Here is a 16,861-nt window from a genome sequence, read left to right on the forward strand (position 1 = left end):
CATGATTACACAACTTGCCTGGCATCTAAATTGGCAAACCAGCTGGGGTATTTCAAGAGAGGTAAACAGAAAATAAAGTAGGGAAAATAGATTTTAAAAATAAATAAATAAATAAATAAATAGCTTGAAATAATCCACTGTGTCCGACCATATGTATATCCAAAGACATGTTAATATAAACCTTCAAACAAGAACAAAAACATATTTGCTCTCTGCTCATATAAAGTGTAATTATGGCAATCTCTGTGCCAAACCTTCATATTAGCAGCTTACTTCTTAATTGTAAGCGTTTGTATTATGCTTTAAATGTGGTATGTTAAGATCATGTTAAAGCGAATCACTTCTTCAGTTTTGACGCCGTCATAGATTCCTTAATAGTGTTTGAGAGAGGGAGGGGGACTTAAAATGTAGAAGGAATAATATTAATTATTCTGTTCTCTGTTTATAGGCTATTTATGTTTCCTCCTAAGTGCCCTATGGCATTATCAGTCCTTTGGCTAATTAACAAACTATGGACTTTTAAACTTGTGGGGGGTGTTGTTTTGTTTGTTATTATGTGTAATGGTGCTGTTGCGGCTACTCTTGAGTAAAGATGCCCAAATCCACTCTGTCTTTAAGAGTTTTATTGTGCATAGAAAACATGACCTCTCAGTCACTCGCAGAATCCGGGAGTGGACGTTTCCTGTTACGTGCCCAGCATAAGAGTTTGGGCACCCCGAAACGCCTCTTCGTTTGGTAGCGCACCTTAATTCGGGTGCCGGAAGGGGCTGCCTGTTCCCCTCCACCTGTTGGTCAGGGCGTTGCAATGGCTGTCTAGCATAGCTGAGCCCTGACTCCTCCAACCCACTAATGTCCTCATTCCCCCCCCACCCAACCTGCTACTGCTGCTCTCAGTGGGCGCGAAGCGCTGGTCAACAGGAGAGGCAGAGGCTCCCTGTACGGAGATCCCCTGACATCCTGTTATGTATTTTTCTGTTTTTACACTGGCCCTCAGATGAAGAATAGAATAATAATAATAATAATAATAATAATAATAATAATAATAATAATATTAACTGGCTATAATTCTGGCTAGGAGTGGAGCAGTACATAGGGGCCTACCTGGTGCATGTTTTTCTTCTACAGTTTCTCTCATCACAACATGGTTCCATCTTTTGTGATGACCACCATAGGAGAGGGGCTATGGTAAGAGGAGGGCAAGGCCTGATTTCTACCATTCCTTGACTGATGGTGGCAGAAGTGGTGAGAGACCACTGTGAGAGAATTTATCCTTGCTAAATAGTAGTCTGGATGTGTGAGGGACAGGGGCTATCGCGAAGTCCCTCCCCTCCTGAGTTCCAGCTCAGCCCAGAGCGCGCCTGAAAGCAGGGAAAGCTCCAGCTCAAGTGGGGAAACAGGAAGTGGTGTCCAAGGCTCTGGCAGGGTAGAGGAGCCATCGTCCCAGGTGGGACAGGAAGGGGGAAGAAAGGGGGGCAGACCCATCCCCCCAACTCCGGAATTGCGCAAAAAGCGTAGGGGAAAGAGGATGGGTCTCCCCAAGTTGTTATGCTGGTGAAAGACGCGCCAAACGCCATTCGGAGGTACTGATTCAAGCTGAGAAGATGTGTCTCTGTAAATAGCTCTACCTTTAGCACTGTAAATACGCAGCACCAATAAAAAGATAAAATGCAGAGCGGTGTAGAGTCGTTACTCTGAAGTAGCCCCATCCGGCCACTGTGACAGGATGGGTTGCCTTTACAGCTGTGCTGCTGCCTACCTGCTGCGTTTGTTGCTTGTGGGTAGGATGGAAGTACAGAATTTTTTATAAAAAGAAAAAAAAACCACCACCACATTTTTAATTAAAGCGTGTGTGTTTTTCATTTCTAAATATTCTTTCCCTTAACTTTCCTATTTAAAAATAAGATATATACCTATTGTTGTGAGAAAAGTGGAACACTGTAGATCTTGTGTACAATGCTGCCAGCTGTTGGTGCAGTGACTTGAGTGGAAATTAACAGCATACCAAATGTATTGTAATTTGCTCAGAGCTTGGATTCTGAAGTAATGTCATTACTGAAAGAGATGGGAATTTAGCAGTGACTAAGACGTAACAGGACAGAAGTACCATATTCAGATGAGTTAGGCGGAGCATGTATGAACTTTACTTTCACGCTCTTCATACAAGAGGCTTTTTGATACCCTCTCACTGCTGTATAAATTACCCTTAAAGCTAATCCAGAAGATGCTATAAACATAGAATTCTTCTCATTCCTGTTAGAATCAGTGATGCTATCACAATGTTGCTACACATGGTTGTGCTCAGATCTGCAATGATTTCTATTTTACTTGTTCATTGGGTTATAGATGTCAAAAGTTGCCAAACAGGTCATTCCTCTTGTTAGGAGAACGTGAGATGTGCTTCCTTTCACTGATTGTATTCAAAATAATGTTTAATGACAGCCTTTTCTCTTCATGTGCAATATATTTCCCTTGGCCATGGATAATGCATACCGACTATACCTATTTTTGGGTGGGATTCAATCACATGACTGGCAAATTCAGGTTGTGCAATTAAAGTTGATTTGAACCCCTTGCACAACATGCCTTCTTCTCCCCCAAACTGGACTTTTTTGTGATAAGGAATGTGATGGGGAAATGCACTGGAAAGCTTGATGCAGCACTGTCTAACTTCCTTGCAAACAAACCACAACGTATGTTCAATAAACAGGTCACCTGGAAGTGACTAATTTCTAACACTTTCCTAACCTACACAGGTCGGTAGCCATGTTGGTATGACGTAGTCGAAACAAAATAAAAAAATTCCTTCCAGCAACACCTTAAAGACCAACTAAGTTTTTTATTTTGGTATGAGCTTTTGTGTGCATGCGCACTAAGAAGTGTGCATGCACACGAAAGCTCATACCAAAATAAAAAACTAAGAAGTGTGCATGCACACAAAAGCTCATACCAAAATAAAAAACTCAGTTGGTCTTTAAGGTGCTGCTGGAAGGAATTTTTTTATTTTGTTCTAACCTACACAAGCAGCTATGGACAGACAATTATGTAGATATAATTATGTGACTTCTTTGTCTAGAGGCTAGTTTAAGGGAGGCCCAGCCCGTGTGTCAGGCTTTGGCCTAGCATTGGGGGTCCATTTCAGGCATGGATCAGAAGGATGATAGATGATGTCACTGAAGGGATGGAGGTTAGGCACTGGATCGGAGGCTCAGATGAAAGTGTGACGTCAAAGTCAGGCAGAATGTTCAGTACCATGACAGCATAGAGGGTTAAAGGGGTCAGAGGTATGGCAAGCAGAAGTCTGAGACAGCAAGTTAATAGGCAGAGTCCTCCCATTCAAGGTTGGTTTCAGTCAGTTAACATTTCTTTGAGAGTTTGTCCCCAGGAATTCATCCTGAGTTTCTTCCCAAAGGCACTTTCTAGGGCAAGAGTTTTCTATCAGGGGCCATTGACCCACAGAAACAAATAAAGGAAAAAAATAAGAATTTCAGGTTTTTTTGTTTTGTTCAGTAGATTTTGTGTGCTTTTTCTCCACTGTGATGACTGACTGTCCTTTTCCTTAGTGAGCCATTGAGCTCTTGTCTAGCACATACAGAGCTCCTTTGTTCTCTTTCCCTCACCACATCTCGGGTTGTAAACAGGATTGTGCTGTTTTCCTAAGCTGCTCTAGCCCCCAGTTCCTAATGTATTTGATATTGTTTATAAATCCTTTGAATGGAAGGGCCATGCTTCCCAGAGGTGGGCATTTTGGTGTTACTGGCATAGAACTCATGTTGTTTCCATTATCTTGACTGCTTTTGGTTGCCATGGCCTGGTGGCATTGACAAGCTTGGGAGGGGACAGTAAGCAGGGAGTGGTCCCTCAAAATGCGATGGGTGCTCTCTTCAGCACTCCTGCTCCTGCTTTTCCCCTGGTGGGAGGAAGCAGTGCTCCCCAAATCTGCTCTGGAGTGTCTGGAGCAGGAAAGAGCAGAAGGGGAAGTCTTGCTAATGCAGGAAGAACTCCATTATGCAAACCAGATGCCATAATTACATATCATCCCAAGCATTGATCAAAGGTGTTGGCTAAACTAAGTTTGTGTTCTCTCATCAGAAATGTGTAGTCGGAGGCATCATAGACTTGCAAACTGACAGTGGAATCTAAGGGTGTTAAAATTTGTGTACCTTTGTTTCACTTTTGTTATGTTATCTGGTAGGGTGAAAATATTGAATGTTTTATTTCATTGTTATTTTATGATACTATGATCAAGTAGTTTTGAGTCAACAATAAATGATGATGGTATTGTCATGTTCCAAGTCTACTGAAAGGCTTTCGTGTCTACTTTTTTTTTGGGGGGGGGGGTCTTTTGGGGAGGGTTTTGCTACAAAAGCAGTGGTTCTAATTTGCAAAAACTTTTTCATTTAAAAAGCTTATATTAAAAATGAGAAAAGTAGCAATTTCCATTGACTGGATGATAATGTTGGAAATAATCTTACTGAGATACAATTCATGACACATTTATTCTTTTTTGTAGCAATTTCCTCATTAATTGTGTATATTGACAAGTCTCTGCTTCTTCATTGCCTTTTTAAGTTACTTCATCCTGCAGCAAAGTCATGCTGTTTCTATGGTACCTCAGTTTCCATGGCAACAGTCTTTGATGCTATAAACACTATTTTTATACCAGTATGAGAAAGAGAAGCAAGGTTGTGAATGAGAAACCTTAAAAAAAATATTGAGAATACAACTGTATATAACAGAAAAATATATTTCAGCTGTGGTTTGAATTTGCCCCTCATAACTCACAATGTGATTTATGGAGGTTGGCAAGACCCTCTTCAAGTGTAATGCCCCTTTGTATATAAACCATATATCATAAAGACACCACAGTCTCTGCTGTGCCTTATTTCCCAAAAGCATAGCTGCCAAGTTATCCCTTTTTTAAAGGGATTTTCCCTTATGCTGAATAGGCTTCCTCGCGAGAAAAGGGAAAACTTGGCAGCTATGCAAAAGTAAACACAGACCCTGGGTAAGCACCTGAAACTGTGGAAATTGGGGGATGACGTGTAATAATATTAAAAACATCCCACCCACTTCTAAAAGGCCACAGATAGTTAAAGGTGAAAGGCCTAGTTATAGAGGAAAGCTTTTGTGTAGCGCCTAAAGATATGTATAATGATGATGCCAGATAAACCTCCCTGGACAGAGCTTTCCACCAACAGGCAGCCACTGCATAAAAAGGCCTGTCCTCATGTTGCCATCCCTGGATCTCATGGAGGGGACCACATGAAGAAGGGCCTCAGACGATGATTGAAGGGTCTGGGTCAGTTCATATGGGCTCTGCAATTCTGAGCTGTTTAAGGCTTTATATATCAAAACTAGTACTTTGAATTGGGCCCAGAAACTACAGTGGTACCTCGGGTTACAAACATATCGGGTTACAAACACTTTGGGCTACAAACACTTCGGGTTACAGACTCTGCTAACCCGGAAGTAGTACCTCGGGTTAAGAACTTTACCTCAGGATGAGAACAGAAATCACGCGGCGGCGGCAGCAGGAGGCCCCATTAGCTAAAGTGGTACCTCAGGTTAAGAACAGTTTCAGGTTAGGAACGGACCTCCGGAACAAATTAAGTTCGTAACCAGAAGTACCACTGTAATTGGCAACCAGTGCAGTCAGGCCAGAATTGGTGTTATATGCCCAAAAGTAATATGAGGCTTCATCCTTGCGAATCGAGCAAACCCACTCCCAAACAGCAGCATAGAACACTTTCTAGGCCAAGCTAGGAAATATAGGTATCGATAACCAGATTGTAAGCTAGACAAGGAATCCAGTACACTTTACAGGCGAACTCATGACACACTGACAGCACTTTCTAAAGTGAGGAATGAAGAGGATAAGTAGCCCTTGTGCAGTTCTCCCGTTCCAGTTGCCCCCTTTCTGAAGCACTGTTTCCAATGTTAAAAAAGCCATTGGAATACTGTTTTATTACTTAGTGTGTGGTGTAGCTTTGTTAAAGTAAGGCATCAAGAGAGACTTAGTCAAAGGATTTTGTTAAGGGAAAGCTTCTTGACAAAGTTCCTCAGATTTGCTATTTTTATTAGTAATCTAGGGGAGGTGGTAGGAATTTGCTTATGGTATTTCAGATGGTACCAAACTAGGAGGCATTGCAAATATTATTAGGAAATCGTGCAGAATTAATTGGATGGCCTCGTGAACTGAAATGATATTGGTGGTGGTGGTGATGGTAACACGTCAGAAATGTGATTGCTTGTTTGATTCTGGTTAGAGCAAGTGCAAGCCATAGTTTGTTGGTGTGCATGTAATGGGAAACTGTAGTTTGTACTGAACAAAAAGTAACCAATCTGCGTTTGGAAGATGTAAAAAATGTATGTGAGCCTATGACACATTCCTTAATCTCCAAAACGTGCTTATGCCTAAATTGAATGTGTCTTATAGGATCAGATTTTAAGGAACAATGTAGGTGTTCCATTATTACCGCTCCTCTGTTTGAAATAGGTGACAGGAGTGTGAAACATGTAAATGACATGCCTATTTAACCTTGTTAAATGTTTGCCAGCTGGGTGGTAATTATTTGCTGTACTGTAATCTTGAGCGTTTGGCACTGAAACAGGATAATTAGAGTAGCATGTGATCTGGCAGCTGAAAATTTTTCCCCTGTAAACAAGGAGACAGCAAGATATTGACTCAGACAGAAACCAAGGTGCTATGCCCAGCTGTGGTGTTTTCATTACATCCTTACCGAGAGCACATGAACCATCGGTGAAGTTATTAATGTCCTCTGTAAAATAAACGCATTGTAGATGCAGCTTTACTTGTTGCAGCCGTGGGGAAGGTTAGTTAGATAGCTACTATGGTGAATGAATGTTTACTCTAGTATATCCACATTTATGCAAAAGTACGGTAACTTTGGATCTTTTCTATGCAAAGCTTCTCTGGCTGTAGAAATAATTAACTAACTAACATGTTCTTTTCCAGAACAGGTTAGTTCTACATACGGTAGTTATATATACAATGGTACCTTGGGTTACAAACGCTTTGGGTTACAAACACTTTGGGTTACAAACTCTGCTACATTGGAAGTAGTACCTCAGGTTGAGAACTTTGCCCTAGGATGAGAACGGAAATTGCATGCCGGCGGCAGCGGGTGGCCCCATTAGCGAAAGTGTGCCTCAGGTTAAGGACGGTTTTGGGTTAAGAACGAACCTCCGGAATGAATTAAGTTCGTAACCCGAGGTACCACTGTACATACCATCAGTTGACCCAGACGTTACAAAACAAGTACTGTACAGCATAAATTGAAATGCACACAGCTACCAACAACCATTTCAAAACTTTTCTTTGTACGTGTTTTGTGATCTGCTATGGATCTCATTGGTTTGTTGAGGCATTTGCCTGCGAGTATTTTGTATTTTAAAAACTCTTACGTGCTGGTTACCTCTTCCCTCCCCATGTCTGCTCCTTATTTTGCAAGAGGCAGGTTATTTTTATGAGGTTGCTGCCAGCTTCTGGGGCCAGTCTACTAGTGCCACACCAAGGACATTTTTGGTCATGGCACTTCAGTGATAGAATTCCTTCTTTAATGGCAATCCATATCCCTGACTCCTTTCAAAAAGCTGTTAGAATGTTCTTATTTTGTAGCATCTTTGTGTCCTAAGCTGCTGAGATGGTGACTGTGCTGTCTTTGTCTGATGATGTATTTTGTTGGACTTTACTCTGTAAAGTCTGAACCTTGGGGTTCTTATGCAAAGGTTGCTTCTTCTTACTTACTCATTCATTCATTCAAGTACCAATGTGTTCTTAATTGCTGTTTTTCATACGGTCAGGGCTTTCAAGGTGCAGACAAGTGTTTTTGAATTTGGTAGAGAGATGTGTAAAGTACACGTGCAGCTGAGTCAGGCCCTTGGCTCTGCTAACCCAGCGCTGCCTGCTGTGATGGCTTTCAAATATCTGCCCAAAGTTGTTTCGTAGCCTTGCTGCCTGGGATTCTTTGTCTGGAAATAACAGGGATTGAACTAACGTGGGACCTTTTAGAATGCAAAAGTGCTTGAGGCAAAATGGGATTACTGTGCCACACTGCAAAGCCTCCCTCACCTGCATTGCGCAGTGGCACTCACGAACTGCTGGCAGTGGCACCAGCTTGCAGCAAGATCTCATTGGGGGCGGGGGGCTGGCAAAGCATGTGCTCAGCAACCTAGCTGTGGCCACAGTTGCATTGGTAGATCAGATGTGTCCTACAGAAAATGCTGCAGAAGTTCTACTAGTGCTGTATCCATGTCAAAGCAATGCTTTCTAATGGGAATGAAAGCTTTTCCAGAGTGGGCCCCTCCTCTTGTTTTCTGATTGTTTCCTGGGCTCACTCTGAAAATCAAAAGACAATTCCAGTTGTGGGAGAGAAAATGGTTTCATCTTTTCTTCCTTGTCTTGAATACCTTGAGCAGTGCCAGATTTATGTATAAGCTAAACAAGCTATAGCTTAGGGCCCTCAAAACAGTGTTTTGTGTTGTGTAGGCTCCTATGATGCAAGTAATGGGCCCCGCCTGCTAGCCTGCTCCCTAAAATATCACTGGTTTGCTCATTTCTATATACAGTATAGGGTGCCTACATTCTGCATGGACTGGTCGCATGGCAACATGGGCAAATGGCTTTAGATACCTATTAGGTCCATAAATTACCATATAACATATATTCAACACAAAAAACAGTGACAATTTGTTGTTGACAAAGGACAGCTGGACATATAAAGGGCCCCATTATATTCAGTAGCTTAGGGCCTCATCAACCCTAAATCCGGCCCTGACCTTGAGCCATACAAAGCAATCTAGGAGACTGTAATAGACTCCTAGATTTAAATTCCACTTTAAATTCAAAAGAATCTGTCATGTGGTTGGGGGTACAGCATTTCTATAAATGTTTGCTTCATCACAGATGTTTGATCCAGGAATACACAGTTTTGTGTAATTAAATTGCTCCACCCAAACTTGGGAGTGGCTAGTAGAAGCTGGAATAGTTTTGGCAGTTCTTTCCAGGCATGTGCAAAGAGGCTGAGTCATTCTGTGCTTACCCAGTAACTCTCTAATATGGCATTTCCTCCCTCTTTTGTAAAGCGTTTTTCTTGGAGCTGGGATTGAAATTATCCTGGCAATTTATTTTGCTAATAATACCCATTAGTTCCAAACATTCCCACAAAGTGTACTTATTTGAAACTTGTTTTTAATATGATATCACATTATATTCATTGATATATATCTGAATTTCCCTTAGTTCTTATTTAAACACATGGAAAGCAGTCATGAGTAATTATTCCGTGCATCTTGATTTTTACTTAGATCTGGTTTGCATAAAGTTATTTGCACAAGTTAGAAAAACAAATGCCATTGTTTCAGAAAGGTTGGGCAGCCTAGCACTCTTCAGTTCAGTTTTGATTATGTCTAATTTGCAAAATAAAACTTGTCTGGTACATTTTAATAGCATTAAAATTTAATGGCATTCAGTAGACTAAATATGTGCTACTGACATCTAGTGGGTAAATTAGAAAATTACATGAGGAAAATTTTAAAAACTTCAAGGTGCGGGTGGGGGAATCAGAGGGACCAAAGGAAACATTATACAGGACCTGTATGTTACCATTTCTTACTGGACTTTCCACTGAAAAGCAGTTGTAGCAACTCTGCAATGAGTCTGGACAGCAAATGGTAAGGGGAAGGGGCTCCTTAATCCATTTCCTTCCTTCTAGCCATTTTTCTGCTCAGAAATCACATTCCCTACTGAAAAAATTACAAACCTTGTGTCTCTTCATGCTATCTTCCATGTAGCTTTTAAAGCCATTTATTTGAAGGGGTCTTCACAATATCTGTAGGCGCATTAGTAGAGAAGTCCCCAAGTTTGTTGAGCCCAGGAGGCATTTAGAACAAACTGTGCTATGAGTATCACAGGTTTCAGAGAAGAAAAAATAACAGGCAGCAAATTAAAACCAATAAAATGCAGAGCAAGGGGGGGAATAACCCTTCTCCCAACCAAATAACCACCACCACCTCAAAATAGGGATGGTCAGGGGGGGCTTGGTGGGTGATGGGCAACGCATTGAGCCCCCCAGCATTAGGTCTTCATTTTCCTCCAGAACCTTCTCTTATATTAGATGCAACAAAGAGTTTGCATGTTGAGAGAGTGAATCACTTCTCCCTATTCTCTCCAGACCACTCAGCCTTTTTGTAATTTCATTCTTCCCCACCGGATGCAGACATATTTTAAGGCACTTTCCACATCTTCTTCCTGGGTTTTTTACCTACCAGATTTCCAGAAATGCTTCATCAGCCCAAGTCGACACCCATCCACACGTGATAATATCAATACCACTTGTTGAGGAACACAAGTGAATAGCAAAGAGAACCCGTACAAACGACGCTGACACAAAACCTCACACTGACACACACATAGAATAGAAACATTTCCACCCAACCCCAACCCCACCCACCATGGCCCCCTCCACCTCTCCCCCCTTTTCTCTCTCTACCCAATGTCTCAACAAATGAAACTGACCTGTAGAAAATGTAACCTGAAAAAAGAGACATTGCCCATACTTTTGAAAACCATGAAACCTTTAATAATAATGATGATGATGAAAAATACCCCTTGTTGAGTCTCCCTAGCAAGTGGATTCCAGAGGGCATGATGGGATGGGAAAATGTCTTTTCATTTAATTGTTGAAAGAGTTGATTATTTGGTCTGCTTCATGGGCTGTCCCCAGTTGCAACACAAAGCCCCCTAAAACAAAGCAAAAAACCCAAACAGACAAAACACCTATACCCACCAAAACTAATGAAACACAGACCAAAAAGCAGGAAGCCCCTCCCAACACATTTCTAGTGTTTGTCTTCTGTTCCACTGGAGTTTTCTAGATTTTCAGCCTTCCCCCAAGCTATGACATACCCCGTGTCCCTTCTTCTTTGGTACATTTCATTTACCAGTTGATTTGAGGTAATAAGCAAAGATAGCATATTAGTTGGCTAGGTCTGCATAGCCCTTGCTATGCCTTGAACAGGCTGCAATTTCAGCTTACAATAGGGCACTCCCAGAACCTAAATCGAAGGCCTGTGACTCAGGCCTTGAACGTGTGAAATTATCTGGAAAAGGTGCTGAATATGGGTGAAGTGTCTGCCAGCTGAAAAACTCTGGTTAGTACCCCAATTTCTGTGATGAAGAGGAATCACGTCCAGGCCAAAGAGTGATTTCAAGCCTGATGAACCAGTGAACCACTGGCACCTCTCATTTTACAGTGTCATTGATATGAAGATAAAAGTGAAGAAAGAGATGAGGGAGGGAAGCATGAGAGCACAGAAAAGATGTGAAGGTTGGGGAGAGACACAGAATTGGAAGGATGCTGAAAGCATTAGGGGTATGTGAAAGTGTGAGCTGGAGAAGAAAGGATTATTGCCTGACCAGCTTTATGTGTTCGCACATATGTGTACGCGCGCACACACACACACACACACACACACAATCACTTCGCCATGATGCCATCCCACATGGTATATGTGAAAGTATGACAGCTACATAAGCAAGACTGGCCCTGTGCATCTTTCACATAGTCCCAGAATATTCTGCAAGCAAAATCTCTTAAGCAGAATGAAGTACCAAGAAAAGCAGTCCTTGAGAGCACTTGTATCTTTGTCACTTAGCATCACTGAGAGAAAGTTGAGATGAAATGGATTGCCTATACTGTACACACACACAAGCATCTTCTACCATTATCAATAATATTAGAAACATCATCACTAAGTTGTGCCCAGATGCAGGAGAAAACAAGCTTGTTCCATCTTCCATGTTAAAAAGCTTGCCTTTTAATATTTGAAGATGGCTATCATATGTCCTCTCAGACTCTACTTTTCCAGGCTAACCATACCCAGCTCCTTCAACTGTTCATCTTGATGCTTGGTTTACAGACCCTTGATCACCTTGGTTGCCTTTCTCTGCATACATTATAGCTTGTCAATATCCTTCTTAAATTGTGATGCCCAAAATTGGACAGAGTATTCCAGTAGTGGTCTGACAAAGGCAGAATAGAGCAGAAGTATTATTTCTCTTGATCGGGACACTATACTTCTGTTGATGCAGCCTAGAATAGCATTAGCTTTTTTGCTGCTGCATCATACTGTTGGCTCATATTAAGCTTGTGGTCCACCGAGACCCCTAGATCCTTTTCACATGTACTACTGGCAATCCAGATGTCCCCTGACTTATATTTGTGCAGCTGGTTCTTCCTGCCTCAGCTAAGAGGAAGTAAGAACCTTACATTTGTCCCTATTGAAATTCATTTTGTTTAGTTGGGCCCAGTTCTCCAATCTGTTAAGGTCATTTTGAATCCCAATTCTATATTTTGCGGCGTTAGCTACCCCTTCTAGTTTGGTGTCATATGCAAATTTGATGTGCATCCAAGTCATAAGCAAATTTGATGTGCATCCAAGTCATTTATTTAAAAAGTTGAACAACAATAGGCTCAGGGCAGAACCCTGTGGCACCCCACTTGTCACTTTTTTCCAGGATGATAAGGAATCATTAGGGAGCACTGTAATTTCAAGATCTCCTTTCAGAATTATTGTAGCCAATCCAAAATTTGTTAATTTTATTGTCCTGCATAACATGTTTGTCAACTGCAAATATTTGAAAACCGCTAACAGTTTCCTAGTTTGCTGAAGATACTACATAAGAAGGAAGCATTGTGGTTATTTAATGTACAAAGATACAGTACCTCCATTGTGTCTTTTAGTCAAATATGTGCTATGCGTCATAATTCGGATGAAGAAGATACTTTTGCTATGTGATACAGTTTGACTGAGAGATCTGATGCAGAGTTCCTTGTCTTATGACTTGTTGTAAACCACTTTAAAAAGGATACAGAGAGTCCGAAAAGAAAGTCTGTACCACTTTTAACCTACCCAGTTGAACAAAACCATGTGTTCTGCAGTTTCAGGCAGGCAGGAGAAGCTGTTGGCTTATTGGGTTGCTGATGGGTAGTTGGCTTATTGGGTTGTTCATGGTAGTTGGGCTGTATTTGGTGTGATTATTCCAAGTTGTATGATCTGTCATACAGGCAGATGCCATGTTTGCCAGGTGTCCTCTGGTATTCCTCCTCATGCATTGATACCCTTCGTCGAAACAAAATAAACAAACTCCTTCCAGTAGCACTTTAGAGACCAACTAAGTTTGTTATTGGTATGAGCTTTCGTGTGCATGCACACTTCTTCAGATAGCTCATACCAATAACAAACTTAGTTGGTCTCTAAGGTGCTACTGGAAGGAGTTGTGGTTTTTCTTCTTCTTTTGTTTCGACTACAGCAGACCAACACGGCTACCTACCTGTAACTGGTACCCTTCGTGACAGGTTACTTGCTGTGGTGTCCACCAGAGTGCTTCAGTTTATGCTAGGTGGCTGTGAGCCACCTGCCATTTTAGTAACTAAAGATGGCTTTGATGCAGCTTCAAGCAGTTCTGGATAATTAAACTATATTGAATGATCTCAACCATTTATATACTGCATAACACCATAGCCTGTACAGTAAGGTGATGAATGATATAGAAAAGATAAAACCATTTAAAATTAACCGTAAAACTTACTTAAAATGCCTGATGAAATAATAAAAAGGATTTTACCAGGTGCTGGAAGTTCAACAGGGAGGAGGGAACTTTTCTGATCTCAGCTAAGAGGAAGTTTCATAGAATTGAGTGCACAGTTCTGTGCGTATGAGCTGTGTGTATGAGCCATGGGGGTGGGGGGGTGCCAATGATGACATCCCCAAAGACCTCAGTGATTGGGCAGGAATATAAGGAATCAGGTGGTCCTTAAGGTATACTTGACCCAAGTTGACAAGGGTCTTGTAAATCAGTGCAAGAGCCTTAAACTTGGCCCAGCAGCATATGGGCAACTATCGCAAATGGTGGGCATCTTCTACAGTGTGGGGGCCCCAGGGCCAGCATCGAATGTTGGTCTTTTTGAGGCACTCTGGCAGCTGCCAAGAATGTCAGTTGGCCCTGCTTATCATAACATCTTCTATCCTGTGCTAATAGAAGCTTGTGGTTCATAGGAGTGTGACTTCCATAACCCTTTTCAGTCTTCCTTTTAAAACAAAGTTAGGAGCTTAGTTGATGAATGGTCAGTTAATTTCACCTTTCATAAGCAAGTGCTTTCATAACTGAAATAAAATGTATGTTTTATATGAGAATTGATAGTAACTCCAGTTAAGTGAACATAAAGATGTTTTGGTTGAGTGAGGCTACACTATATTTTTACCTGTGCTTTTACCTCTTTAGCTGACTTGGTATCTTTCACGGCAAAGCCAGGTGGGTAAAATGTGACACCCAATGTCCTTGTCTGTCATGTCTGTGCTTTATGTTCCCATAAAGGCAGTGTCTACCCCGGTATAAGGTTTATTTCCATGAACTATATGATAGAACATTCAAGACCTATTAGAAATATTTGTTGGGAAGTTTAAGGAGCAATATAGAAGTGCTGTATATTTTCATATATGTGTAATATAAGAAGAATTCATAGCAGGAGGAGCAAATAAACTCCAGTGCCTCTTGGCCACAACCAGCACTTCATCAAAATAACTTTGTGTGCTGTACTTTGATCAATAGTGACATTTATAGCCCACTGACTTTCATCTATTAATACTATTTTTTCTGCAGGTTATGCTTAGATATCACATTGTGGAAGTGCCACAATAGGTTGATGCCATGTATTTATTCCTGCAGAGAATGATAGGGGACATGTATAGCAGGAGGGAGGTGTGGAAAACTGGAAGCAACTTCTCCCAGGAGGGCATCACTGATACAGTTAATTTGTTTGCTAATTTGTAAATTCTCAAATCAAGTCTGGTAACAAATAAGGAGAGTAGGTTGAACATCCTGAAATGTTTTCTCCATAAACTTCGCCCCTGCCTTAGGGCATTGGTGGGGAACCTATAGCTCTCTAGAATGTTGTTGGACTCCCGAGTCCCATCAGGACCAGTGGTTAGGGATGATGGAACTATTACAGCAACATCTGGAAGTCCACAGCTTTCCTACTCCTGTCTTATGGGGTAATAGGCTATGGATTTGCATCCAGAAAAGTTCTGTGGGTTTTGCCTTTATTTCACCCAATGTTGGTGCAGTAAAACATACTGTGTTACCTATTGGTTGTTTATATGCTGTGTTACTTTAGGAATCTGTTTTATGCCTTTAAGACACCAGTAAGAGAATAATTTTAAATATTAATTTGAAGCTGTGTTTCTAGAAATACATCCCAGTTTAAATGTGATGCTGTCAAAATATCCATTTTCTTTTACTTCCATCTTACAGTTGCCATTGTAACTGCCATGTTCTTATGCATGCAGTTTTTTCTGTTATGCTTTATCAGCCTTGTCTTGCTGCTTCCCCATTTGTTTTTCCTAAGTTTTATTCAATATGAATTAAATGCTGGCTGGCTCAAATTTGGTTTTGATTATCATCCTGAAGTTATTGTTGTGGTCACTTCTGTTGAACTGTAATTTTGAAAATTTATCTAGTTAGAGATAAGGCACCTTCCCCGCCCCCAGCCCAAATGAAATGTCGCGTGATGTCCCTGCCTCCTAAATTTTTAATTCTAAATTGTGGGAGTGATGGCTGGTTTCTCTGGGCCCCTTTGATTCAAGTCTGTGCCAGAAAGTGTATGAAATACCGGCAATAGCATCTGTGCGTTTGTGAATTCTTAAAATACATGGATGTAACAGATAAGCACAGCAGTATATTGAAAGAACAGCTAATCTGATGTACCGATGCAACATTTGTCTTCAGCTTCACCCAGGCACCATGACATGGCAGATTAAATTGATGCAAGTACCTTCCAAGAACAAATTCCAACGAGAGAGTGTCAGAAACCCTTGGTGTTTTGTCCTCAAGGGAGGAAGCCAACCTGCCTGTTATATCAAGATATAAGTAAATAAGCTTATCCTACTAATATAAAATAATACTAATGTAATTTGTTTAGATACCTGCAGAATTGTGAATCATTCATATTTCCCCCCTCATTCTATAACACTTTGAGATATTTTCTGGAATATGGTGCAATATATAGACATTCTAAATAAGAATGGAAGGACTATACATCTATAACTTTTCTCACAGATAGCTTATTCACCCACACTATGTTGGATTTTGACATTTAAATCAGTGGACATATAAGTTTCCACATGAAAAAGTACCGGTACATCAACGAAGTCTCTCTGAGTTAAATAGCTAGGCATGGTCCCAGAGTTCACAAAATGCTACCATTGGCAGTAGGGCAGAGAGGTGATTTCCCTCCATTCCTATCACACACCCTAAAAATCTGCACTGCAGGGTTGTGGTAAGACCTCTGGAGCAGCATATAAGATGATGAAGAGGAGAACCACCAGGAAAGGGGGAATTGACAAAAAATTATATTTCACCAGCCTCTGTTAGATCATAGTCCCTTCTATTCACAGAAGGGCAACTCAGGATTCAACACCTAGTATTTAAAAAATATTTAAAAGTTAACTTTGCTAGGGAAGAAAGTATTCATTTATGTTTATATCCTAGGTGCAGCTGGGTGTGCTTTAAAAAGAAAAGAAAACTAACAGGGCCCTTCCCACATGGGTGGAGGCCACATGTAGGAAAAAGGTGATTGTCGATCAAAGGGATGTTAACTAGTCATCCTTTGTCACATTGTGTACAGACTTGGGCTAGGTAGAATACACCTTTCTTAAATAAAGCATTTTAAAGTAAATTGTGTCCTTTTGATGTGAGGTGTTCAAGTCTTAAAATAGCATAGGAGGAAACCATAACATTTTAGCTGCACTTTATGGAACTAGCATAGCAAGAAATAACTTT

At 41.0% G+C, this 16,861-nt stretch overlaps 1 protein-coding gene across 3 annotated transcripts in view; it reads left to right on the top strand.

Moving 5' to 3' along the window:
- Positions 1–16,861, top strand: part of FMN1 (formin 1) — a 119,092-nt gene that overhangs the window by 4,662 nt on the left and 97,569 nt on the right. The gene's annotated exons all lie outside the window — the stretch shown is intronic.

The sequence above is a fragment of the Zootoca vivipara genome, chromosome 1 (assembly GCF_965207765.1).
Source record: "Zootoca vivipara chromosome 1, rZooViv2.hap1.1, whole genome shotgun sequence".
In the NCBI taxonomy this organism is placed as follows: domain Eukaryota; kingdom Metazoa; phylum Chordata; class Lepidosauria; order Squamata; family Lacertidae; genus Zootoca; species Zootoca vivipara.